At 42.1% G+C, this 24,000-nt stretch overlaps 2 protein-coding genes across 3 annotated transcripts in view; both read left to right on the top strand.

The window, feature by feature from the left end:
• The first annotated feature begins 240 nt into the window (after nucleotides 1–240).
• Nucleotides 241–24,000, top strand: part of NAA80 (N-alpha-acetyltransferase 80, NatH catalytic subunit) — a 51,475-nt gene continuing 27,715 nt past the window's right edge. Inside the window, exon 1 of the mRNA XM_069206811.1 lies at nucleotides 241–340. The gene's annotated coding sequence lies outside the window, so the exon portion shown is untranslated. The remainder of the gene's footprint in view (nucleotides 341–24,000) is intronic.
• Nucleotides 788–24,000, top strand: part of HYAL3 (hyaluronidase 3) — a 97,924-nt gene continuing 74,711 nt past the window's right edge. Inside the window, exon 1 of one of the 2 annotated variants that reach the window (XM_069206810.1) lies at nucleotides 788–900. The gene's annotated coding sequence lies outside the window, so the exon portion shown is untranslated. Of the gene's footprint in view, nucleotides 901–7,210; nucleotides 7,254–24,000 lie in introns of those variants that run through there. The other variant, XM_069206809.1, reaches the window with a different exon arrangement.

Genomic DNA, 24,000 nt, shown 5'->3' on the forward strand with positions numbered 1-24,000 from the left:
TTCAACCTGCCGGCGCCAAACTGCCCGGCTCTCTTTATTTCCTCTGAGCCCTGACGTCAGGACCCTACCATTTGATCCACCAACAGAGGGTCCCTGCTCTCATCACCATATCGGTGCGAGTCACCCCTCGTCAGGGCTCCTGGTACACTCCAGGGCCGGACATAACATGCCTGACCAGCAAAAGCCTGTGATGTGCCCTCCGGTCCAGCAGGAGGAGCCCCAGTTCTGATGCTCTGAATGAGCCTAGTTCACCTGCTAAAGAGCTGAGGCACCACGGGCGCAGCCCAGAGAACTAAATATAAACAGAGTCGGCCGCTGAGCGGATCGCAATACCAGCCATGTAAGTATATTTATTTAAGGGAATTAAAATCTCCTCCCTCCATAACCAGCGATGTCATGGCTCAAAACGCTACTGGGGCACTGCTCCTTGGTCCGTGCTTTTTCCTCCTCCGTCTCGTTAACCTCGCTTTTAATATTGACGCCCTTCCAGTCTAATAATCCTTGCTAGAGTTTCTTATTCCTAAAAATAGACCGCGTTTGCGCGAAGGAACACTTCTTACATGGAGGAGCTTACTAACGCCCCACTCACGGCCTCTCTTCCCCAACAAAATGAATACGACTTACAATGTCAGCTGCTGAAAGTTTGAAGTAAAAAAAAAAAGTATTTCTTCGACTTTATTCAGCGAGCAGAGCACCGCAAGCTATTGCGTAATAACCGGTAAGGCGTGGCGTACCCTACGTCATCTTCGTGCGACGCCTGACAACACAGGCTGTCAGCTATGAGAATACCACGTCCATTATGTTTCCGATCCCCCGATTTTGGAATTGGGAAAAAAATACTCCGGGGACCCTACATTGGGGGACAAGATGTGGCAGAAGAAAGGGGGTGGAGTTTGAGACGTAGGTCCTGACAAATCAACGTGTGCTTTTACTTAAAAAAAATGTGATGCAAAGACTTTGGCAACAGGCATTTGCAATGCAACGCGTCTCGCATTTCTCTGAGTTAGAGCTGTTAGCAGTAAAACTCCCAACCGGACTTTTCTTGCCTCATTAAATGGAGAAGAAAACAAACGAGCGTGATCGTGCTGCTAAATAAGAGAAAAAGTAGTATGTTTTCAGTACTTGATCGCGGAGGGGTAACCACCGGAAAAGGCATGACATATGCATGCCTTCCACTAATGAAAGCAAGCGGGGCTTGCTCCGAGCCCCTTTCAAACTACAACAGCGCCTCGCAAGCGATACGCAGGCTCGACCCTAACAAAGACAAACCTGACAGTAAATCTGTTCTATGATTGATTTTCAAGAGACTGAATTTTCAAATAACTTACATGGTTAAGACACCTGCTGCAGATATCATTGTGTGACCAGCATTTTGAGGGGATTAGAATAGCCACAAAATAACTCTAGAGGTTGATAGAGTTTTACGAGAGTCCTGTTTTATCCAAACACAGTTTTGCATTATAAAGGTACATAGAGGATTAATGCGCCTGCTGCAGAGCACATCTTGTAAAATAAAAAAGGTGCCATTCACATCAATATTTTCATAATTAGTCATCAGGCACATATATCTTGCATTCGTACAGTGGAAGCATACCTTTTAAATAGGGAGTTGAACAAAGTTAAAAACCTGCCTCTAAATCATGTTATCAATTCATATTTACTGTGCATCCTTATTTTCTTCCACTGCTTTGGCATCTAGGTGTTAGACTCCACATAGTTCCCATCCAGTATTATGCCCAAGGAAAAGGAGGGCGGATAGTCCTTTAAATAGGCATTTGTTTTTGCCCCAGCAGGAAGTGTGAATAAAAAAGCCCCCTGCATGTTGCAGTTGTGAACGGAATGCTGAAAAACATGTGGGCTCTATTGAAATGTGACCTGGTGTCAGAAGATGACACCTGATCAAATTTAGCAGAAATAGCTGTCAGAACCGGGAGCTGGTGCCTTCCTCCTAATTTCCAGCACTGGATACCATCAACAGCGTTGGAATGCCCATACTACGTTGCAGATGGCTTACCTCTCGGCAACACAATGTTGTAAACATTGTAGAGCAAGGAGTGTAATATTCTGTTTACACATTGTGCTACAGTGTTAGCAGTACATAGGGCTATTGATGACATAAATTTAGCTTCATGAAATTTCCTTTAAAAGAAGCAAATAATTTTGGTAATTGTAGTGTTATGTAGGCTCAATGGAACCAACTAACATGAAGATAATTAAAAGAAACCTATACTTGGGAAATGAGTGACAAGGAGTCAACTGGTAGTTCAGCAGAGTGACTCAAAACAACTAAATGTAAAGTGAGCAAACTCGATCCCTAACTTTTCTTCAAGCTATCAAGCACTGCGAACCAAGACAATATCAGAGCTGCATTCTTGTCAATCATACACTACCCCAGAATGCTTCCCACTGCACAGTGCTTCCAAAAAGTTGTACAGACCTCCCTCACACGTCATACACATACTATCCTATATAGACTAACTACAAGCAACTCTCTTCAATCTACATACCTGTGTTTATTTTAGGTCAGTGTGTGACTAGTTAGGCCAGTTAAATTTTTTACTTATAGTTGTGAAACTTGTGGTCTTATTTAACCCATAAGAAAGCCAGGACTATAAGTCTCACGATTCTAAGGAAAAAAGGACACTGAACTGCCTAGTCACGCATGGACCTTGGAAATTTGGTAGCTATGCAGCTTCAGACTCTGAAGGGTGCCCTGGAACCTGATAACTGTCAGAGCGCTCCATGACTTCACCAGGGGTTTGAAGTCCTATGTAAATAATGCAACCAGAGCCCTCAGAAAAGGTTTTTGTGGTTAACAAGTATGAAGGAAATCGACATATGGAAGATATGTATAAAATCTCCCTCCTTGCGGTACAGTAGACACTCCAGTGGAGTATAGGTTTACCTTTCTGATAATGCTGTTTGGCGCCTTGTCAGGGGTGTAAAGCACTGCATACAAATGCAAATAGGGACAGTGCCTATAAAGTACGGCAGAAAGTATCCATTGAAAGAAACAGTGCAACAATAAATTTCTTTGGGTATGCGTATAAATCAATGTAGGACCATCTTGTAAGTATCTGCTTCAACAAGTCCAAACACTGAGGACAAATAATTGGTTGCCATATCTGGGTATTGTTGTTGGCGGGGGTTGTTGGAGGTCAGCGTCATTTCAGTTTGTCTAGTGTTACCTACTGACTTCCAGTCACAGAGGCACAACTTTTCCAGTCCTAGAATTATCTTTTGCAGATTATTTTTTCATACATGATAGTTCACTTGCTGAGGAAGTGTGGTCCCTTTGCTAAGTTGTTTTTTGCAACAAGGAATTCATTTTCCACCCCTTTCATTTTGGCAGCCACTACCGAGCCACAAACACAACGTGATGGCATTTCCTTACACAGGCTTTGCAAAATCTACTCTCCCACTCAATATGGCAAGTCATATTTTATCAGGTCGAGCTATTTTTAGGACCTACTCGCTCTTTGTGGCAGCTGACAAAAACTGTTGTTCTGTTCAGTCAGAACATGAAGGAGCAACACTAGAAGCATTTAAATCTTGTTATCTTGACACATTTGCTCTGTTTTCAGAAACAGAGGTCAAAAATCAGTTTGTCTTCTTACAATTAATTTTCCTTCTGACTGCAGAGTTCCTGGATTTTGTAAGATGAACTGTCTGACCTGGTCTACAAAGAGTGTGAAATCAAAGGCTGTAGGTTGTCAGATTTTTCCTAATACAACATTTAAATAACTAAGTCAAGTGTACAAACATTGCAAAAATGCATTTTTTGTACTTCTGTGCAATGAAAACAATATTTTAATTGGATGAAAACAAAGCACAATACTTTACCTGGTAATGTGCAAAGGGTAAATATGTTTTCTGAAACCCAATTTTTACAGAATATTCTTAATACACTATATAGTTCAGAGATGTGAAATTCTTTTGTCCGATGCCCTGGACACATTGTTCAGGGTCAGGGGCAACATGTTTTCATGTTTATTTTGTTCTTGGGACAAGTAGGTCCAACCCCCTTGCAACACACACCCTTTGTCAGTTTACAAAGAAGGGAACTGTCTGAAGTTGAGGTAATATGTGTGCCCATATGGTAATGCTGTTCAAACTTCTATGTAGTGTTCATTAAAGCAAAGCCTTCATTATTAGGGTGAGAGCTGTAAGTGAACATTTTAAGGTCACACTGCCCTACTGAAAGTGGTTCCGTACAAAAACAAATTGTACACACGTTTGAAAAGTTTAACAATATGGGGCTTATTATAATGGTCCCAGAATGCTCTCTTATTAGATGCATATGTGTGCAGAATATTGTAAGCAAGAGTGATGATTATTTGCTTTCAAAATAAAATGTTCAGAAAAAAATGCAAGTAGGGAAAAAATGTTTTGTTCAAACATTTTTAGGTGGTATTTCTTTGAAGTGTCATTTAGTAAAATGTGTTGATATACGCAAAGCAAGCCGGGTAGTGGTGGCAAGTAAGATGCACTTCCCAAATGTGGTATCAGTATAAATGTAGCATACTAGGTAGAAAGCTGTGGCTTTTCAAACGTGTTTACAATTTTTTTTTGGTGGGGAACCACTGTCAGTAGTGCAGTGTGTCCTTAAAATGTTTATTTACAGCTCTCACGCTTTACTCCAAGAAAATATTTGTGAACTGTATCTTAGCACGAGCAGATATGCATGTGTAGATTTGCTCATGTGAAAATCTATTGAGCGTTTACAAGTCCAACCACTCTTTTTCCCCAACCCCGGAAGAACTTCTACTTCTGCTATTGTGAGGAGTAAATTTCAAACCTTTCTAACTATGGGAAAGATTAGGGAAGAGCTGATGAAAAACATGCAAGTTAGTAGGTTTGCAAACTCAAAGGCATTCCAATCCTGGAATCTTTGCTTACTGCTTCCTGGAGCCCCAGAATGTATATCTGCGGAAAGGTGGCAAAATAAGGAAATAGCTATAGTAGGGATTGAAATTACAAGTGTTGAAACCCTGCTATAGTAGTAGCCGTGGCATTATCAGAGAGGCAATTATCGTTGCCGCACTATATAGCACCAAAGAGACAAGTATATTTTGTTTACAGGACAAATAGATTTAAGAAGCAACCCGTCCAATGGAAAATTAGATATTGTATTATATTCCACACCCCTGATATTTTTATCTGCAAAGCAGCAAGTTAGTTCTTAGAAATGTACTCTCTGTAAAGTAGTAGGTCGAGTAGATTATTCAGGTTACTTGACCTGAAGGGCTAATAACATATAATGAATTTTCAAGGCCTGTTACAACAGCCAGCACTTTTTGTTGTAGGATTTCTAGTGGCCGGGGTTGTATGTGGTGCAGATGTTTCTTGCGGTACATCATATAAATTGCACATTTCAAGCCACCAGAACCAGGAAGGAACAAAAAAAGCAGTTGAACTTGTAATTCAAGCCCTACATTGTACCAGAAAAAAGAGAGGGTTTCTGCCTCTGTATTGCTACACGAAAGTTGGAGAGTGATTCCTCCCAAAATCAAATTTGGAAAAATAAATAAATAAAATGGGGCCCAGCACTGCATGTTTCTATCAGGGTAAGCCAGCATACTTAGGAACGTTAATCTTCTGCAACAGCAAGCCGGGCCTATGTAATATAAGCCTACCTGACAATCTTCTTTCATTCATGAATGTATCAACCTGGAGACTGGTTGCCCAATATAAGGGTACAGCATATGGTCTAAATGTATATTGACCTCTTAATCTATTGGTCTATCAGTTATTGTGGCAAGAATTTGAAATTGGTGTAACCATGTTTGAATTTAAATGTGACTCCTCAGACCCGGTATATCTGTAGTACCTGCCAAAAGCCCTGATGTAATGTCTTTGCATGTGGATGTGAGCAACAGAAGACTATGCCACCTTACTACTGCAAAGCAATAAATGGTGCTGAATTTGTGAAAAAAATAACAAACAAAAGGAGTTTTTTTTTTTATTTGAACCCGCCCCATCACTTCTGAAAGCTGAGGTTACTGAATACCAACGCTGCTATATCTTGATTCCACTTCATGCATCTTTCCTCCACCACCCTACACTACCTGTCATTTCATTGCACTTTTGTATTTTTTTTAAATCTCTCTTTTCTCCTTTTTACTGTTTCCCCATATTAGTTTTCTCTCTACCCTGTACAAGTTTGGCTTTCCTTTCTCTTAGTTTGGGTCAAAGTCTCATGGTGATAAATAAGTTCAGGTCCCCAAAAATGAGAATTGTGCCCACCTCTTGCAAACACCAGCACACATTGCTTTCTCACTGGTCATTACTGGGGCTATGAAGTCATTCATTGTGAGACGGATATGTAATGTAAGCCCCAGGTGGTATCCTGATTTTCCTTTATGTTGAAGAATAGCAACATAACTGGGGTCTCTGAGTGTGGGCATCAAGATGATCCTTATCAGCAGTGCTTAATTTGTCGAAGAATAGCCGCTGGGGATCAGCATGTTGCTCAGAAGCCCCAAGTCAACACTGATGATTATCAGGGTGCCTATACTTAAGACCACCTCATGGCTGTTGAATCCACCGTCAGACCATAACCTGCTTCTTTATCTCACTCTTGGAGATTTGTTTACTTCCCTGCTTTCTCTATTTGTCAATGTTTTTCTTTGACTTGCTCTTTCTATTCTCCTTTCTGTGTTCTTTCGTCTCTTGCTCTGGATCAAAGTCTGTTAAATTAAAATAAGTGCTGGCCCCTTCGAATAAGTGCAGGTGGGTCTCACAAGCAATCGCCGGCTCCGTGGACACAAGCCGCATAAGCGGAAACGTCCATAAATGGGAACTAAAGATTTATGAGAGGAGCCTGTGTCTCTAGCTCATCAGTAGGACTTTTTTTAGATAGGATCCTGGTTGTTAAAGTGGGAAGATTGCAAGAGGCTTCTCGTGTGGAGTTCAGGTAAAAAAGTGGGAAGAAGTTTCTTTCTGACTTGACCCTTGGCATTTGTTGCTGAATTTGAATTATCTTGCTAGCTCACTCTTCCCATTAGCTTCTGTAGGCACACGCCTTGCCATGGAGTCTTATGGCTTTGAGGGGGACTGCGGACCTCCTTGGTCTGGAAAATAAAACGGTGCATAGACTTTAGAGATTTTTCGAGGTTGTGCAGTCTGGGCTGCGACAAGAAGGACGTTGGTGAACTTCCTCTTCCAGCAATACTTAAGCTTCAGCTCAGTGTTAGACTCTTGCATTCTGGCTGCGGGCAGCTCAGTGAGGACCTGAGAGAGAGAGGCGCGAGGTATGTCACAACCCTTTATCGACCAAATAACTGTCATTTCGGCGACTTCCTTCTGCTCTCAGGCCTGCAATGCTCTCCTACTGTTAATAGTTGTGCTTGTGTCGGTGAATGTCTGATATATTCTTTGGTCCTTAATAACACAAAGAAGTTCGTGGTAATTTCAGTTTTTTGGCACGGCCCCTGAATGTGCTTAATGCCACCCTGCTCCCTTGGTTCACCTTGTGATGGGGGTGCCTTTGTCAAGTGTTTTAACTTGTAATCAGATAAGTGCACTGGTGTAAAGTTTTCCCTGTGAGCCCACCAATGGGGCTAATAAATCCTCCGCTTGTAGAATGCCAAGCATGCATAGTGTTGATTCCACAGCAAAACTCGTTCGTAGCCCTCACTTCCTGTGGTTTTTTTTTTCAAATTCTTGCAGGTTCATATTTATTATTTCTTTCTTCCATTGCACTGTTTCCTATGTGTTTGCCCCTTCTTTCCACCTTTTCTGCCTTTTGCTGCCTTGCCTCTTATGAAAATCTGATGAGGAAATATAGTTCCCCCTCGCCAAAAATGAGTGCCAATGCGCATCATGTGCAGCCACCGGCGTACACGAAGCACTGTCTTTGTTTTACCCACTCTCACTGAAAATTGAACCAAAAGCTCACCAGATGTTGGGGCATTAAATAATTATTCTTGTGTCATGCTGAATCCGCATTACTTAGAAAGTGCTGTGCACAGACTTGGTTTTGCACGAGCATTTCCCATTGTGCGGCAGTATATGCACTCCATGGTCCGGACACTGCCCCTGTGGGGGTGAAGCCCCCTGAATTTTGCAAGGTTTGACGCCCCCTGATTTTCCCAGGGTTGACGTCTACTACAAATGTAAATACAACTGAGAACATACATGGATGTGGGCAATACAAATTTGAACTTTCTAGTTGTTGGTTGTACCTTAGTCAGAGTGTCAAGTGATTGTCTCTTTTCTACAGGAAATGTCCCCATATTTTGTTAAAACAAGAAAGTAAATTTAATGAATGCAATCATGTGCGAAATAGTGCACAAGAAAGTTCTCAGTTAAGTAAGACTTTTTATAACACACGTTCAGCTGTCACTTTGACATTTCAGTGCCCTAAAGGTCCTGGAGGTCCGGTAAGTCTTACAGCTATTTTGAAAGTTACACCATAGTCTGTGCGAGTTATGTGTGTGATATTGGTAGTGTATTTGTGCTTCTGCAATAGGTGTTTGAATAATATATCACTGAATTTCAGAGTTAAATGGATGTGGCTGGAAATCTTATAAAGGGTTTAGTTGATACCTGAGTTAATTGGCTGGTACTTTGCCTCACATGTAGTTTTAGGAGCATGTTAAAAGAAGTTAGTAGCTGCGTTGTCGATCTAAGATATGGATATGCAGACACATCTGGGCTGCAACTGTTGAAATTAAGACGTCATTTAAGCATGGTCTGTTGATTGCTTTGTTTGTGAAGCATCAGATAGGGTTCATGTTGCGAGCACGTTGATACTGACGCTTCTAGCGTATTTGAGTTGTGTTAAATGTGTGTAGAGTGTTCTGCCTAACACGTTGTGCTGTGATTTGTGTGTATGTTTTTCAATGGTTAGTGCAGTTGTGGTCACGTTGATACACACACCAAAGGCATATCAGTGCAGTGTTGTGTATCTGCACAGGACCAGGGGGATTTGTTCTGCCTACTATCCTGCGTTGCATTATTTCTTGCATGTTTTTTTCAGTGAAAGGTGCTTTCTGAGTGCTTTGATATCCAGTTATATGGAGTATCAGAACTTGGATTGACGTTTGTTCTGCCTAACATGCCTAATAGGAAGTTACGTTGGGGTTGAGGCCCAATGTGAAGCTGTTTGGGGTTGAATGCTTTTGGGGGCATCAAGATCTGCTTTAATGGATGCATATGAAGTGTCCTGTTAAAAGGGCGTGTTGGTTCCTGGACCATTGGGCAAGTAATGTATGCCTTACTGTCATGGGTGAAAAGAGCACAACAGACATTTTTTATAGTAAACGTTGAGTTCGTAAGAGGGAACTTTACAGTCCTTTACAATGAGAAATGGGCTGATCAGATGACTTTGATGTCCCTGCACACACTCCGATATGGTTCTGTCAAGTCTCTGCAATCTCTTTGTCATGAGCTTTCAGATTGGAGCGTGTGGTCAATACGAAGCGCAGGTCGTGTGGGACGTTCTGCTTGTCTCTTTGTGGTGGAGGGATGACTAGGAGGCTTCATGGACCTGGTAAACTAATTGCCCGAGACCCCGTTGACCTGGTAGTTTGTGGGGTGCTGATTTGAGCGTGTATAATTCTTGGCAATGAACTCATCTACAGCATAACCTTAGTGAGTCAGAACTACACGTTAATTTGGAGTGGATTAGTGGCACAAATTCTTATTCCTTATGCTACATACCCATTTTACATTCTTTGTTCTCGTATGTTACTGAAAAGTTATTTATTGAAAAGCATCCCTAAACAATTATTTTTACTTTTCTAATTCCTAAAAACTAACAGTGACCTCAAAATCCCAGGTTTGAATCACTCCAAAGCAACAGTTCTCCTGCCTAATTTCCCTTTCTACTGCAGAAGTTTAATCCAACCTGTCAAACACCAAGCCATCAATATAGGTTTTGACCTGCATACAAAACAAGTTGTAGTTTAATGCCTGGCGTGGCTTGGTGAGTAAGACTGGGGGAGGGGAGGCATGGGGAGAGGTGAGTTTCAGATTTTCCAACAATCAGGCTGGCATACAATGTCAAAATACATTATACGATAAGCAGATGCATGAGAGAGGCTTATGGGGCAGTGGAAAGGTATGAGTACCAAGTGAGAGAAAACATAATATTTTGTAAAATAACTAACACTTTTTATGACTTTCAAATCAGATAGAGGGAAAGTGTGTGCGGTTTTTTGTCTGTGTATATGTAATAATTTCTTGTGAAATCCGAGAGACCTCCACCATAACCGAATGAAAGCCCCTGCACCCAACTATTTATCAGAAAATACATTTATTAGGGGGGTGAAACCTCCCAAACACCCTCCTTGAACCCCCCCTTGTTTAGGACTCCAGCTTTTAGGTGAGGATCTGGACGCATGTACAGCAGATGAAACTATAATGGTTTCACAATGCAAGATGTTATTCCACCGACAGTAGGTTTATAAATGGCCATTCATACATGTGTGGAGTTAAGAACATTTTGCATTGCCCAAGTAAAAACTCAAACTACAGGCCATATCGTTGAATTCAGGTGAGGTTCTATTAACAAGGACAAAAGCCAATATTATATTTCCAATATATTACCTGGGTGATAGTGTCTGCGGAGGCAGTGACAAGCCGACTGTTAGAGATACGTTTTTAGGTCTGGCATCCAAGACTTTTTGATTTGACCAAAATGACCCTTATAATATACTTCAAGGGCCTTTGACCCTGACCCCTTCTTCTATTTGTCAGTTATTGGATCATTCACATTTTTCCATCCACTTCAGAATATAGCATGGGGCAGTGGGTCAGCCAACTTCACCCTTTGGGTAACTTCACTATAAAGTATGGTACTTTCCCCATTTAGAAGGAGCACATCCATACCCAAAGTGGTTGTCTTTAATGCTAGGGACTAAAAGGCCAGTATGTGGTTTTTGATAACAAAGGATATGTTTGATTTTCCCATTTTCTTTCTGTGGTTCACCAGTTTTTTGTGCTTCATTTGAACTTCGAGCAGCAGAGGAAGTAGCATACAGTGCATGCCTAACATGGCGGTAACTATCTGCCAAGATCCATAGTTTTATATTTGATTTGGACATTGTTTTTCAAGCTGAGAAGCGGAATAATACCAGAGGCAGAAATTAATGAAACTTACGGGCATGGACATGTTATTTACTGTAGGGAATTATACTGCAGTCATGTGTCTGTAAATCCTCACTGCGTTAGCATAACTGGGGGAAGGGGACAGAGAGGGGTGTCACATCTTTAACAAGCATAAGCCAATAGGTTTCGCCCAAACAAGAGCTATTGGTTTTGCCAATGTCTTTTAGCCATATTGTACAGCAGTGTGGAGTGGACTAGAGTGGAGTGAAAAAGCATGGCATAGAGTTGTGTGAAGTGGTGTACAGTAAAGTGAAGTAGAGTGGCTTGAAATGGTGTAGATGAAGAGGGGTGACATAGAGTAGAGTGGTGTACAGTGGAGTGATGTGGCATAGAGTTGAGTGATGTAAAGTGGACTGGTGTACAGTAGAGTGCAGTGGAATAGAGTGAATTGGCATAGAGTGGAGTAGGGGTAGAATAGAGTGGAATGGCATAGTGGAGTGGCTTTGTGTAGAGTGGAGCAGAGCAGCTTGGAGTGGGGTACAGTAGAGTGGTGTAGACTAGATGGCATAATAGAGTAGAGTGGTATTGTGAGGAATGGGGTAGAGGGGCCTAGAGTGGCACTGTGAAGTGGCGTAGCTTAGGGTGAAGTGGCATGGAGCGGTATAGAGTGGCGTGGAGTGGGGTATAATAGAGTGGACTGGCATTAAGTGTAGTAGCATTCAATACAGTGGCGTAAAGTGGTGCAGAGTTGAGTGCAGTTGCATAGTGTAAAGTACAGTGGTGTAGAATAGAGTGGCGTAGAGTGCAGTGGCAAAAAGTAAAGTGCAAAGTAGAGTAGAGTGGCATGGAGTGCAGTGGCATAGAGTGCAGTGGCATACAGTAGAGTGGAGTGGCATAGAGTGCTGTATAGTAAAATGGTGTAGAGTGGAGAGGCATAGTCTAAGGTGGCGTAGAATGGAGTGGCATGGAGTGGTGTAGGTTCAAGTGGCATGGGGTACAGTGGTATGGGGTTGAGTAGAGCAGTGTAGAGTGGCTTGGAGTGGGATGTAGGAGAGTAGAGTGGTATTATGTGGGGTAGGGTGGCACAGTGTGGAGTGGCATAGAGTTTGGTGGACTGGCGTAAAGTAGAACTGGTGTAGAGTGTAGTGGCATAGAATGCAGTGCAGTAGAGTGGTGTAGAGCAGAGTGGATTGAGTGTAGTGGCATAGAGTGGTGTTCAGTGACGTAGAGTGGCCTAGAGTAGAGAGCAATGGTGGAGGGTGAAGTGGTGTACAGTAGAGTGGAGTGGCATAGAGTGGATTGTCTTATAGTGGAGTGGACTGGCGTAGAGTGGTTTGGCAAGAGTAGAGTGGCATGGAGGGTGGTGCTATAGAACATAGTGGAGTACAGTGGAGTAGAGTAGAGTGGCTTAGAGTGCAGTTGAATAGAGTGGCACAGAGTGTAATGGCAAAGAGGAGAGTGGTGTACACTAGAGTGGTGTGGAGTGCAGAAGAGAAGAGTGGTGTAAAGTGGCACAGAGTGCAGTGGTGCAGAATAGATTGAAGTAGAGTGCAGTGCCAAGGATTGGTGCAGAGTAGAGTGCAGTGGCTTAGAGATGTGCAGAGCAGAGTGCAGTGGCGTGGAGTGGTGCATAGTAGAGTATCCTAGGTTGCGATGGCATAGAGTGGTGGCGATGAGAGTGCGGCGGCATAGAGTAGAGGGGATGCAGAGTAGATTAGGGTGGCATAGAGTGCAGTGGTGTAGAGTGGTAGAGAGAGCAGTGATGCAAAGCAGAGTTGTGCAGAGTAGAGTACAGTGACAAGGAGTAGAGTGGTGCAAAATAGGGTGTTGTCTACTGCAGTGATGTAGAGTTCAGTGGCCTAGAGTAGAGTGCTGTGGTGTAGAGTAGACTGTGTTGTGGGGTGCAGTGACAGAGTGGTGCACTGTGCAGTAGAGTGGTGTAGAATGCAGTGGTGCAGGGAAGAGCAGAGTGGCATAGAGTGAAGTGGCGTAGCGTGTTGCAGAGTAGAGTGCTGTTTTGTAGAGTCTAGTGCTGCAGAGAAGAGGAGAGTGGTGTAGAACAGAGTGGCATAGAGTGATGTTGCATTGAGTAGAATGCCATAGAGTGCAGTGGCGTATATTGCAGACGTGCACAGTAGAGTAATATAGAGTGCAGTGGCATGCAGTAGAATGGTGTAGAATAGAGTGCAGTGGTGTAGGGGAGAGTGGTGCAGAGTAGAGTGGCATAGAATGCACTAGTGATGAGTTGTGCAGAGTAGAGTGCAGTCGCTTACAGTGGTGCAAAGTAGAGTGCAGTGGCATAGAGTGGTGCACAATAGAGTGCAGTGGCATAGAGTAGAGGGATGCAGAGTAGGTTAGAGTGGCTTAGAGTTCAGTGGTGTAAACCAGTGGTTCCCAACCTGTGGTGCGGGGACCCCTGGGGGGCCGCGAAACCTTTTCAGGGGGTCCACGACTGCTAAGAAAATTACAAAATATTAACAAATATTGACAAATTAGGTCCCCAGCTTCCAGCAATGACTCAGGCGGGGTCCCCGGATTCCAATGATGATTGAGTGGGGGTCCCTGGGTTCCATTAATGTTAAAGTGGGGGTCCACAGAAATCAAAAGGTTGGGAACCACTGGTGTAAACTAAAGTGTGCAGAGTGCAGTGGTGCAGAGTAGAGTAGCAGAGAGTGCAGTTGCAGAATAGAGTGGTATAAAGTGCAGTTGCATAGAGTGCAGTGGAGCAGAGTGGCACAAAGTGCAGTGGCGCAGGGCAGGGTACAGTGCAGTTTCGTAGAGTGGTGTGGTGCAGAGAAGATATGAAACGTATAGTGCAGAGGTGTAGAGTAGAATGGTGTGGAATGTAGAGTCGTAGAGTGGTGCAGAGTAGAGTGCAGTTTTGTAGAGTGCAGTGGTGCACAGTAGAGTACAGTGATGTACAGTACAGATTAGGGGGTGGGAGAGAAAAGAAGCAACATGGAAGGGGGACCGGTGGGAGGGAATGCAAACTACATGGATAGGGATATGGGGGAAAGACTGAAAGCATGAGCACACATACGGAGTGCTTGAACACAAAGAAAAACGTAGTTCCAAAAAAGGGAGCAGAGGATGGACAGAAGTACTTGGTCCCTTATTCAGGGGAGGGCCAAACACAAGAAGAGGACAGAATGCCTGCATGACAAACGGGTGCAAAGGAAATTAGAGTGATGCTGACACTAACAAATGGTAAGCTATGGGCGGGCTGTAAGCTTACTGTATGTAATCATGTTTTGCAGTGCCAATGCAAGCAGTGTCTAGTCGAAACCTAAAAGTGGTGGCGACTACTTGACCTTTTTAGTTGTACATTGTACTTCTACTAGAAGCACTGTGCAGCGTTGGAAAGCAATTTCCGTGGCCCCGGAGTCACATTTTTAGGCAGCACAGGTGTCTGGCTGTAAAAATCGAACTGTCAGCCTACCAACAATTTACAGGGGGCTTAAAGCCTGCCCACTGCTTCCAATTAATTGGCTTTGTGGCACTATAATTTGTTTGCTTGCTTATTGATGGGTTGCCGCATTCTTCATGTGTTCGTCCCTCCGATCGGTACTTGTGTCTTTCCAATGTTCAATTTTAGAAAAGTACTTTTTACTTTTTTTGCTTAAGCACTTTACTAGAGAGTGCATGTGTTTTCCAGTTGTCTCCCTTATGTGCTTGCCTCACACAGTCCATGTTCTCCGAATTCCCTGCGCTTTCTTCCCACACGCTGTGTGTTCTCTAGCATTCACGTGCTTCCATCCCTCGGTGCTCCGTGTTGCCCGTGTTATTCCACACTGTGTTGTTCTACATGCCTTCCAGCTGATCTGTAAAAGCGCAGCAGCAGGGATATTTTTTATAGTGACTTGATGGAGAGCAGACTTTGAGAGTAATCTCCTGTATCTCACACATTATAGCAGATGTTTTGTGCTTTGAAAGCTGTTCTGAGTTCGGTTTTTGAGTTCCCGACGTTCCAGTCTATGGAAACGCTGCCCGGGTCCCTCTGCAAGAAGCCCTACCGCAAGGATTGTGCACCTCTTCAGGCAAGCTGGGGTCCGGGTTCGGTCCTTACCGATGCTTCCTCTTCTGCGTCACCTCCCTCCCACCTTCTGCCCTGAGGGCTTCGATGCTTTAACTGGTTTAAATCTTTATAGCAATAATTCATTAGTCAAATACACTATCTTCACGCATAATTGGGAGAAACCCCTCGCTACTTGTGAGGATAATTATGAAGCAGATTCTCTATTAAACCTTGGCTTTATTCGTGAGGGGAGTTCTCTATTCCTACACTGCTGGCACATCGGCGAGCACACTTAACTGGCTTCCCTCTGATTGAGATCTGTGAAATATTTGGGCAGCATCCAGTGATTCTACACTTTTCTGACGGGAGCAGCTACATGGTTTCTACTTCGACAGACTTACAGGTATTGAACTGGTTCATGACTTTCAATTTCAGATCTGCATGTAGATGCTTTGTTGGTTTATTTAACTTTCCCTGGGACAAGAGGCCACACCTGTAGCCCCAACACAGCCCATTCCTCCTGGTCCTGTGCAGTGCATTTAACTCCCTGTGACATAAACATGTATTTTGCAACTCACGACCCCGATCATCAGTTAATGAGGTCCACCCAGCCTCGTGTTCTCATATTAGGTAAACTGGTCTACAAGTAGAACTAAATACTGTAACCTCCCAGGGTAGCATGCAGCATCTAGCTCTGGTGGCTATACACCCCTCCATCAGGCTATGGAAAGAGTAAAATCCAGCTCGGCCTTTGGAAATCATGTTCTGCCACAGACATTGGTGTGGTGGAGTTTCTTTTGGACAAAGCCTTTTAACTCCAACTTTTTCTTTTAGGCTAAATCTCCCACCAGGCTCACATCCATGTTGTCCACATGCCAGACAGGACAGCGGACAAGAACAAACACTGTTCCCTGTTGTACTCCTCTGCAGTTAGTACTTACAGGTGCTGACACTGTCGGTACCATTTAAAGTCATGACCTTCAATTCAGCTACTTCCCACCCTCCAGTGTAATGTCACTGAGGGCAGTGGGTGTCTTATCTTTAGAGCTGTGCAACCCTCACAGCTGATAAGATGTGCTACCTCTGCAACTGCAAGGATGTTCCCTTTACTGTGAAATTGTGTAAGGCAGTGTTATCTGCAACTCCTGCTTCTTATCAAAGAACTTCCCCAAATGCTCATGGTTGTGTTGAAACTTGGGTCACGTATTCAAGGGGTTCAGGAGGAAGTGGGGGTAGTTGATGCTCAGTCAGAATTTCGTACCGTCTCGTAAGGGAATCTGCCAGCCCGGCCACATGAGTGCAGACTTTTATTGGTGAAACATAAGTTATCATAGCTTAATTTGGCTTCCATGTGTTCTTATTGCCTTTTAGTATACTTAGCTCTCATTGACAAGCCCTCCCTCTAGAGGTAAGGACATATGGTATTGCCTCGCTGGCACTACCATAGTTAATACCATGAAACACTACACAGTCACAGAACAGTACACGCTAAAGATATTCAGCACAGCTTAGAAGTTCCTCTGTCCCAGCAGAACACACCAGACCTATGATGTAACGATAAATGATGCGGCCTCCATGCTGAATGTCTTTGGCCCCCGAGACTCCCGTTTCTCACATACTTTACTCAGCTTTATGTTGAGTGGGGTCCCTTCTGGGCTGCAGGGACCTAAACTATATCCCTCCGTAATCTGCCTCACCCAGTGACCCTCAAGCTCACAACACAGGAACAATATTGTGTGATTGCTATAGCTACCTTAGTCACCACAGCAGTATACGTCTTAAAACCATTGAAAGCAATTTACCGAAATATACTGCAACTTCACGCGCACGACATTGCACCAAAGTTAAATAATTGGGTAGCAATACTAATTTGCGAAGACAGGGCAATGAACAAGCTTACCCTATTGAAAATAAATAAACGGCAAAGCTCTTCGCCACAGTCATCCATTCACATAGTACACTCAGATTTCAGTGCCGGCTCAGTTACATTAAAAAAAAAAAATCTGATACAGTGCGTACATGGCCGAGAGGACCTTAGGGACAGATGTACGTACCTTCAGAATAATGATTTTGAAGTAGCAATGTTTTCTGAATCGCTATTTGATAATCTGTATTCTAAAGGTATGAATTGTGATTTCCAGTGGGTCGCAAATCGACCTACATCATGAATATTAATGAGGTAAGTAAAGAAAAAGGAATAAAACACAACGTCAGTCTAGGGTTAGTAAGTAAACTATTGGTGTACTTGTTGATTGGGTATAATATGAGAGAATCTTTTACTCCCAGCGACAAAGCGCACCATTGCATGAAGGCTGCCTTCAGAGTTTTAAGGTGCAGTTTCTCTATGCCTGTTGTAAGGGGTGGGGGTGGGGGGGAATGTCTGGTCCCATACAGGAGTCTGAATTGGAATTCAGTCCTTTTTGCCAGGGCATTTATGTGGGATTGGACATTTGGGGCCTGATTCACAAAGCCACTTTTGGTAAACTTAAATTTATGGCCAAATATAGCACCATTTACTACTGATGCCATGAGAACGTACAATGCAACAGTGGGCAATTAGGCAGTAGTACATCTAACTGTAGGGGTGAGGGTGGAAGTTTGAAGGTGTGTTTTGCTTTGAAACTTGTTAGCTTTGAGTACTCACAAACTACTCTTCGACCCCTTACCTACAGGAAAACGTTTAGCTACTTTCTCCAGCAAACCTATTCGCCCAGGTTGGGAAAACTGGTGGCTTAGAGGAAGGAGGCCGTCCACAAGGAAAATAATTTCCTGGTGGAGTAAAAAAGAAATTTAGAAATAAATTTGCATTTATATATCTGTCAACCTTTCCCTTTTCAGAGTTATACCATGCATACGAGTACATCTAGGGGTTAAATGTACACTTTTTTGTTTATTTTTTTACGAATCAGTCCCTTAAACTTTTGTTAAGTGTAGTGCCTAAATATGTTGTGCTTTCAGTGATTAAATATGTTGTGCTTTAAGTGATTAAGGAGTTACAGTCAAGAATATTACACAAGTCTATCCAGAATTGATTAGGGACGTTGGAATGAATATGAGTGAATGTATTCTGTTTTAGAGGATCATGCTTCAGGTGATGTACAGATATCTAGTCTTGAATGGTTTCAAGGGTCTTAGGTAGGTGTGAAATATTGTCAGGTGAGAAAGCAAAGAGTTGTCAGTGTATTGATGCTACACAATGCATGAATTCTCAAGAATGTCTCAAGGGGCGTTTTTTCCAGCACCCTGAAAGATTTTCTCTTTTTATGCTGTCTCTTAGCACCACTGTGCAGACGGATTGATTATCAACAATTTCTTTTTTAGTGGATCTAAGTCATCTTACAGTTAATCAATTCACTTCTCATAGTTAGTTAAAATGGAGTTACCATTCACACCTGTGGAGACTGGGGAAGACAGTTTAAAGAGTTCAGTGTTTATATTTTTAATATGAAACTAGGATGACGATTGTTGAAACAGCTAGAAAAAGGACCATTGAAATGGTCAGACCAATTAATGGGAATAGGGTCTACAACAGTCAGAAGATTTTTTATGCTAATAGATTAGGGATAGAGCTCCTTTTGTTTCTCCTGTAAGCAATGTACAGTGAAGCAGTAAGTTTTTCTGGTGCTCTGAATTCAGGGTTGTGTACTTGTAATTTAATGGGGTGTCGCATAAGCCACAGAGTTATTATAATTACACAGTTGCAGGTTTGGGATCTCAACGAGGACATTTATATCAGAGAGATAATTTGATTTATGAAATGTTTAGTTATTTCTTCTATAGATGTCAGCATATCTTCCGATGGGTGATAAATTACATTTAATCTGGAGAGTTTGTGGATTTGATTTCCGGGAGCAGCTATTGAAAGTAAGAGTAGGTGTCATTAAGTTCGATCTTACTTTGTATTGAGCTCCGGTGTGTTAGTAGGACCACCATGTTAGTATGACTACCAGCGATGTCTTCAGAATGACATTGACTAATGGAATAACATGCAGATATTAGAAGATCAGTGCTATTCTGTGAGGAATCATCAAGCCATGTTTTGGCCAAAATTAAGAGCTAGAGTCCGAAATTTCCAATCCGGTTATAATGCAGATGTGCTGTCTTGTGAGACGCAACAAGTAAATGATTTAATAATTCTATTGAAGGGCCTTATTAGGTAGCAGGATGGCTCAGGGAGCAGAATACTCGCCACTGGTATGGGCATTCGCCTGTCGGTCACAAGTGCAAATGCCAGTAAGGCCAACGCAGCCTCACATCCTTCCGAAGCTAGTAGAGTGAGTACCATAATTTGGACAACAGTAATGTCTGTGTTTACAGCACTTAGGAAAGGCAGATGTGTGGTACAAAGCATTATATAAAAACAAATTGTTTTATTGTTTATTATTTAGTGATGTGGAACTTGGACAAGGTTATTGTGCACTACCGCACTACCTTCTTCAATGGGCTTAGAATGGGCTTTGGTCTGTGTCATGGGGCAGTGGCTATTGGCGAAGAGGAGAGAGGATGGTAAGGAAAACAATTAAGGGAGGATGTTAGTGAGTCATAGCTATAATGTGATGCAAGTTTGCCCTTGGTGGAAAGGTCAGAGGTCCATGTATTGGGATGATGCGTTCAGTTGTTTCTAGGAGCAGTCTGTATATTTTTTAGCTCTATGGAATATAATCCAGTGATGTCAGAAGGTTGATGAGACATGATTTGTTAAATTATATATTAATTCAACACTGTATAAAAGATGGCCATTAAAGTGTTAATATCTTCAGGTGGGCAACAGGATTACCACACATTTTCCAATGAATCCGGACTACTGTGCTGGTTTTAATGAGGCTTCCAGCGTGGTAACAGAGGTGTCTCCAGAAGTATGTGTGCGATAAATGGTGTTGGTGTGAATCAGTTCTTCTATAGCTCATCAGCACTTCTTTATTTTCTGTTTCCAAAATGATTCTGACACCTCGGAATTTGGGTGTAAACGTACGATGCCCATCTACAGTCACCTGTACTGATCTCTTCTAGTTTTCTTGGTTCATTACAAAGTGAATGCAAAATAAAGTTAGAAAAGTTCATTAAAATCTTAAATTTAGTCCATCAGTTCTACCCTACCAAGAAGTACATTGTAGAAATAGAGCCCCAGTGTCCTCACATTTGTAAACGACTACTCACATGATACTCTAAATGCTGTATTTATTTCTTTTTAAATAACAGTTCTTGTAAGAGATGCATATGTTGTGTTTAAAATAACAAACATTAAAGTAATAATCTGGAGGAAGCCGATCGGAAGCGAGAAACCCAAATACGAACTTCTTAAAATAGTTTATTCCTACTGTTTTTTACATTCTAAGTATGTATATATCAATAATTCTATAATGCATATCTAGCTTTGACGCAATGGAGGGATGAAAAGGCAGACAAGGGTCCAAGTGGTACATTTCAAATTCAGGTTATTTACAAGAGATACCTAGCATAGGTGTGTTTGTTTGCAAGTTGCGCGAGGGGATTGTATAATGCTTGTAAAGAGGAGTTTTTAGTTTCTTTCTAAATTACATTAGGTTTGGATTGGTTACGATGTGATGGGAATATATTGTTTTAGATCTTTGGTGTGTAGATGTAGAAAACCTGCCTTTTCTGCCTTCTGCTGTTTTTGTTTTCCTCATGCTTTTTCTCCAGTCAGGAGATCTTGTGGCTCCTGGTTAGGCAGCTGTGATGGATAGTTTCTCGGGTAAGATTTATACTACTGGTCTTGGAGATGATACAGGCCTGCGGTTGGAGCTAGTGTAGTTTCTTAAAGTTGGAGAGATCTTGTTGAACTTTAAGTCCTTGATGAGGCGTACTGTGGTATTAAAGGAGTACCTTCTTTGATCTTGATTGCCTTGAAGTGTAGTTGCTTCGACTAGTATCTTTGTTGATTTCATTTCCCCCTGCAGACAAAACTAGGTGCCTGATTTAGAACTCGTCAGACGGGTTACCCCATCACAATGGTGACGGATATCCCATACGCCGAAATCTAAATTCCATAGGCTATAATGGGATTTATATTTCTGCGAACTCAAGTGGTAATGCTCTTTATCCTACACTCAGTTTGCGCCAGTGGCTAGAGGCAATTCAGTTCGCGGTGTGTACTGTACAACAGTTTTTACTGCAGTCCGTGGTCCTTCCACAGCTTGTGTCCACTCCTTTTTGCTCAAAGAAATGATGAAAAATACAGTTCTAAGTAGAAAGATTGTTTGCTGTGGAGCTTACCGTCACCCATAAACAGTTATGTTAAAATAAAGCAGTGTCCAGAGAGTCACATGAAACAAAGTGAGCATTGCATACCACTGCCTACATGCTGGATATCAGGGCTGTCCCCCTTATGGCTCATGAGTTACTCCTGGTGACTCTCTAAGAATAATACAGCAAGGCTATCTGTGTAGCCAACTGTTCCTTGCTGTGGACACATCTAGGAAAGGTTCAGCTTTTGGTCTGAGAGTCCTTTGACCGTGGACTCTTCTTAAGTGCTGCAAGCAGAGTTCGGGTTTGGACAAGGTCACTTGTGGAAATTGAGCTCATTTTAGCTGGAGTTTGGGTCTTACTGGTATCTTTTGCTCAAGTTGATATTTTTCCTCTCTCTTCCTCTGCTCATTTTAAAGAAGTGATAGGGTGTACACACAAAGTATACTGCCGACATATCAGTTCACTGAGAATCTTGGTACCAGAATTATTTTTAAGACGTCTGCAGCCTTGAACGGTGCAGATGTGCAAATATTTGGAATTATCCAAGTGCTCCATTTGTATTCCTGGAGACCTGCAATAGTCGTACTGTTAAAGAGTTTTGTGAATCCACAAGTGGAAAAGTGTTTTCGAAGGGGATAACCCCCTCGCTGTACATTTGCCTAGTTTTGGGAGTGCGCTTTTCCCATGGTCACTGTGTGAACCGATTTACTCCTGCCCGTCACAGCAGTACATTTTAGACTGTTTCCAGGGTTTTCAAGTGCGAGGGGAGAAGTTTTTGATTACACAGAACTTTCATGAATTTGAGGGTAAATAGTATACTATAAGTACATCACTTTAATAGTGCAAATTCATGTTTTGTGAATTTCAACTGTAGATTACATCTCATTAATCAAACCGTGTGTGCGTTTATGTTCAGCCTACACTCAAATAACTTTGTGAATTAGGCTAGTGGTCGTTGTCGTAGCAGGGTAAAAACATGTATGAAACGAGCACAGGCAAAGCTGAGAGTTCAGGATTTGACTGACAGCCTTTGGGCTGTGTCAGTGCCTGTTTTGTTTTTGTTGCGGATTTTGCAAAACGTTATTATTGGGGAAGCTGAATAGCCTTTGTAAATTGAAAGAAAAAATGCCTAAAAACTCTCCAGGTTTTCACTTATTTTAGTTTGTTATGTCTCTCTAATGTGTTTTGTTTTCTTTTGTATATTTAAACGTAAATAGTACTTATCCGTCAGCTAAATAAGTCTTCAGCTTTCTAAAAAGAAAACTCATCCCATTTGAGCATGTGTGATTAATATGTGTGGGTCCTTGGTTTAAAGTATTTTAAAATATGTGGTTGTCTTATGTCAACCATCCTATTATTCATTTTACTCCACAATTTTCTACATTTCGAAAATACTCTTCTCCAGTCATATTAATTGTCTAAATTGTTCCATGAGGTACTTTAGGGAGCATTTGCTCTTGAAAGTAGATGCAGTAAGAAAAAATACAACGATGCCTTTTTCATTATTCATCACAGTTGGTTAGTTGACAAATATTTTAAATCGAAATATTGAGCCACGGTGTAACTTGAAACACTACTGATTATCACGTTTTCAGTGCATATACCTTCCACTGCTGGGCTAATAGGTTTTAGGGCTTCTCGGGGCAGGCGTGTCTGAATGAATAACTAAATTATGGAATGCTCTGTGGTGAAGGGATGTTAGTATGTACACTAAGTACATCGAACTAGAAAATTGTTGCAAAGGAATGGTTGGGTGATGCATGGTCGAACATGCAGATTAAGTTCGGCATCACTTAATGGAGCTTTGAGTAGATAGGATATATAGGTGATATCGGGTATGTGTAAGCTCTGAGTAGAAGGAAGGCTGATAAATGTAGGGATACGTGGATGGTTAGTAGATGGAAAGCGTGGATAAATAAACAGATGTATGTATACACAAGTAGATAGATCTGTGTGGCAACCACTTTCGAGGAGGGACAGGACATAAGTTATTTTTCTCAGAGGGTGATAAGAAGTTTCTTTTCCTGCCAACTAAGCGCTAATCCCTGCCACAATCTAACCTAGGTTGCACACTCCTGTTGAAACATCTTGTGGCCACTTCTAGCATCTAATGCTGAGGCAAAAAGCTGATTACAGTAGAGAAAATGGGAAGTGCTGGTATAAGGCCTGATGCCTATACATGACCCAAACTTAAAACCTTGTATCTACGCCAGAAGCTCGGTGTAAACCATGTCTTATATTTTAGAGAAACTATTTTTCGACCGCTTACGTTAGCTCTAAGTAAATTCACTCAGGCCCCAACCTATTCCCACCTGATATGGACAATCAAAATCAATGTTTACACTAGTATTTCCTTCTGATTTACCGTAATATTTTGATATGTGCACTTTTCCTCTTCATATTAATTTTAGCAGATGAAACACATGTGCTTTTTACATTCATCATTTAATATGCTCCTTGAGCGAGGGAGAGTTCCAACTGCTTTGTGGTGCTCGTGGATTCCCCGTCACTGCAGCCAAGTCACAGTCTGGGCTCTTTAGATGCTTTTTACCGCAAACTTTCACAGCAGTATAGAAATATCGTATTGGCCAAATGAGTTGCCACAGCTGTGTTCATGTGAGTGTCTGAAGTGTAGTTGTTTTCACATTAGGGATAAAAGGCCCATTTTATGGGGAGAGCTAAGTAAAAGAAATATTAAAAGCAAGCAATACACACAACAGAAG

The sequence above is a fragment of the Pleurodeles waltl genome, chromosome 9 (assembly GCF_031143425.1).
Source record: "Pleurodeles waltl isolate 20211129_DDA chromosome 9, aPleWal1.hap1.20221129, whole genome shotgun sequence".
Taxonomy (NCBI): domain Eukaryota; kingdom Metazoa; phylum Chordata; class Amphibia; order Caudata; family Salamandridae; genus Pleurodeles; species Pleurodeles waltl.